The following is a 3,981-nucleotide window of genomic DNA, read 5'->3' on the forward strand; positions in this document are numbered from 1 at the left end:
CAGTGCCGCCTCAACTTTTACAAAAAGCCGGAAATGACGTCATCAAAGACATATATCGAAAAAAAAATTAAAACAACGTCTGGGGATATCATTCCCAGGAACTCTCATGTAAATTTCATAAAGCTCGGTCCAGTAGTTTACTCCACACACACACACACAGACACACACAGACAGACACACACACACACACACACACATACACCACGACCCTCGTCTCGATTCCCCCTCTATGTTAAAACATTTAGTCAAAACTTGACTAAATGTAAACAAGTCGCGTAAGGCGAAAATACAATATTTAGTCAAGTAGCTGTCGAACTCACAGAATGAAACTGAACGCAATGCCATTTTTCAGCAAGACCGTATACTCGTAGCATCGTCAGTCCACCGCTCATGGCAAAGGCAGTGAAATTGACAAGAAGAGCGGGGTAGTAGTTGCGCTAAGAAGGATAGCACGCTTTTCTGTACCTCTCTTTGTTTTAACTTTCTGAGCGTGTTTTTAATCCAAACATATCATATCTATATGTTTTTGGAATCAGGAACCGACAAGGAATAAGATGAAAGTGTTTTTAAATTGATTTCGACAATTTAATTTTGATAATAATTTTTATATATTTAATTTTCCGAGCTTGTTTTTAATCCGAATATAACATATTTATATGTGTTTGGAATCAGCAAATGATGGAGAATAAGATAAACGTAAATTTGGATCGTTTTATAAATTTTTATTTTTTTTTACAATTTTCAGATTTTTAATGACCAAAGTCATTAATTAATTTTTAAGCCACCAAGCTGAAATGCAATACCGAAGTCCGGGCTTCGTCGAAGATTACTTGACCAAAATTTCAACCAATTTGGTTGAAAAATGAGGGCGTGACAGTGCCGCCTCAACTTTCACGAAAAGCCGGATATGACGTCATCAAAGACATTTATCAAAAAAATGAACAAAACGTTCGGGGATTTCATACCCAGGAACTCTCATGTCAAATTTCATAAAGATCGGTCCAGTAGTTTAGTCTGAATCGCTCTACACACACACACACACACACACAGACAGACACACACACACACACACACACACACATACACCACGACCCTCGTCTCGATTCCCCCTCTATGTTAAAACATTTGGTCAAAACTTGACTAAATGTAAAAAAGGGTTGTTTAGGAGAAGCTCTTACGAACGGAAACGACACAAGCAATTTTCTTTAAACCAGGTGGTGGTATAGCTAGCTCCAAAGAGCCTGTATTACATGACCATGGAACAAATCTGTCCCCTTTAGTATTTTGTTTAACAATAAAATGTTAGCATAGGGATTCGTTTGAAAGTGACATAATGACAAATGCATTCGCACCCTAATTAAAGCATTAATTCCCGTGTCATTTCACTCACACTTTCTTTACCATGGCCGTCCATTTCACTGACACACCTTTCGGATCAAAGATGTCTTTAACAGTGATCACGTAGCCGCCGCTCAACTAAGCCAGTAAGTGTACTCCGAAACTGAATCGACGAGTGTCAAAACTGGAAGGAACAAATTAAAAATCTACACAAAATCATAAAAGTTCTGCACAACGTTGCAACTTTTACCTACATGGAGAAAGTCCAATCCATTATCTACCCAAAACATGTTGTTTTGTTTAGCTGGCTTGCGTATTGCGTATTTCTCTCTCACTCACACACACATGCACACACACACACACCGTAACACATACACACCATATTTCTCTGGCGTGCACACACACACACACACATGCACACACGCACACATCAGACCTCTCTCTCTCTCGCGCGCGCACACACACACACACACACGCTTGACACACTCAGGCTGCACTTTTTCGTGTGTCGTTCATATCGAGCGCCTGTGGTTTTGGGCACTGCCTTCACCTTGACCTGCCATGCGTTGCTCAGAATCACAATAGCCCGCTCAGAGAAAAGTCGCAACGAGCTCACAACGAGGCAAATCGCTTCACGAAGGCGACGAAGAAAGCACGATTGCTGCGAGATATGAAAAAAAGTTGTACTTCTTAAACTAGTAGACGATTCGGTCAGTGAAATCGTCAGAGAGAACGTAGTTATGATGGGAAATTTAGCTGGGGTAGTCCCTGAACCGCCTTGAAAAGCGGTGGATCCCTCGGGTTACGTCGAAAACCACGCCGAGAAGATCGCCACACGCTACACGGCATCGCAGTCAGTGTAAACACCGCCGCCATCTTGGATAATACCAAAGCCGCTCGCCGAGTGCTTCGCGAGGGCTTTCCTGCACTGCCCTAAGAAACGGCTTTCTGTCATTCGCACTGCGGGCGACCCGTGGCGAACCGCTCTGGGCAACTCGTCTCAGAGGGTGAAAACAAACTCCGCTTCCATTTCCTCGATTCTGTGCGCGCTTCGCAGTGCTGCTTCCTTTGTCCCTTCTCTGTGCTTGGCGCCTTCGCGGCTATCTGACGCTACCACTGACACTACCATTGACCACTCCCACTGGCCATTCCAGTTGTATCAATTGCCATTCAACGCTGATTTCCAGAATATATCAACCCTATTTTGTGGTTAAAGGTAAGCCTGCTTGAAGTAACTAGTAAGCATTGGGTTTGTGATTCTGCGTGTGTCGTGTAGTGTGTGTGTGTGTGTGTGTGTGTGCTTTGCAATGTGCATGTGATTGTAATATTTAACTTATATAATAAGTTCCAAGTTTCGTTCTGGCTAGTTTGACTAACTCGTTTTAAGCCGAGACTTTTGTTGTCGTGGTGGGAGAAAAAGAAGTGCAATTGTGAACAATAGACAAAAGATGAACCGTTTATTATGAACAATAGACAAAAGATGAACCGTTCATTCCGCTTGACAAGTTCACGTTAGTGGAAGTTATTTACAAGGCCGTCAATTTATAAATAAATTAATTAATGTATCAATCATTACCGAGGTTAATCAGTGAAAACCATGGCTACAGTACATGGCCCTGTCCAATGGTCTTCCCAATAACCGCCTCCTCACCGGCAATTTGGCCAGTCAGTCGCTCCCCTCTGAGCCTATTGTTTTGATTTGGTTGCTGGATCATTTCACTTTTTGTAAGTCTGATCTCCATTCAGCGTTGCGGTCATGAGAAAGAAAATTGATTCCACTTGTAAAAAAGTTGCAGCTGGTGCATAGTATACAGGTGTGTACATTCAGGTGTGTACATCAAATGTGTGAGTTGACCTACATCGGTGTATAGAAAGGTGGAGAAGTAGCATGATAAAAAGGACATGTCCAGAAACAGGGAGACAGACACAGGCACAGGCACATGATGTTTATTTCTGATAAGTCCATCGCAGTCAGTATTTATTTTGCTTCTGCAGAGAAAAAGAAGTAAGGTTAAAGAAGTAAGAGTAGAACCCATATATACGTTTGTCCTATCACAGATGATATACATGTATACAAATTAGAAATAAATAGCTGTGCTTTCAACCAGAACTAAAAGGCTGAAGTGCACTGACTGCTTTAATACAAGCAATGCAACTGACCATTCCAGTGCTTGCTATATCAGCACATTGAAACCTTTCAGCTGGTCAAGTGGGAGGCTATTTAGAGGGTTCTGCCCTGTGGCTCTGGTGTTAGCTGTGTCAATAATTCCAGTCCAGCTTTTGTATATTTTGGCATGGATTTTCAAACCCCCCGCGGGTTAGGGGGAGTCCCATATTGGTTGGGACTAGAAAGAATTTACCCATGCTACCCAGCATGTCGTAAGAGGCGACTAACGGTTCTGTTTCTTCTCTTCTTTTGTCTTATTTCTGCCTTACCAGTCCTTTCACCTATATTTCCTTCCAAGAAAACTCTCCCTACTATTCCCTGCAGTTTTCCAATTCTTTTCTTCTTGTCTTATTTCTACCTGACTGGATCCATCACCTTTATTTCACTTACCAAAAGTCTTCTTTTCCACATCCTTATTTCTCTGCACCCCGCATGTCGTATGAGGCGACTAACGGATTCTGTTTCTCCTTTTACCC

General features: G+C 42.2%; 1 protein-coding gene across 1 annotated transcript in view; it reads left to right on the plus strand.

Annotated features, from left to right (window-relative positions):
• Nucleotides 1-1,958: 1,958 nt before the first annotated feature.
• The window catches only part of LOC138967512 (uncharacterized), an 11,006-nt gene continuing 8,983 nt past the window's right edge, over nucleotides 1,959-3,981 (plus strand). Inside the window, exon 1 of the mRNA XM_070340074.1 lies at nucleotides 1,959-2,554. The gene's annotated coding sequence lies outside the window, so the exon portion shown is untranslated. The remainder of the gene's footprint in view (nucleotides 2,555-3,981) is intronic.

The sequence above is a fragment of the Littorina saxatilis genome, linkage group LG5, assembly GCF_037325665.1.
Source record: "Littorina saxatilis isolate snail1 linkage group LG5, US_GU_Lsax_2.0, whole genome shotgun sequence".
In the NCBI taxonomy this organism is placed as follows: domain Eukaryota; kingdom Metazoa; phylum Mollusca; class Gastropoda; order Littorinimorpha; family Littorinidae; genus Littorina; species Littorina saxatilis.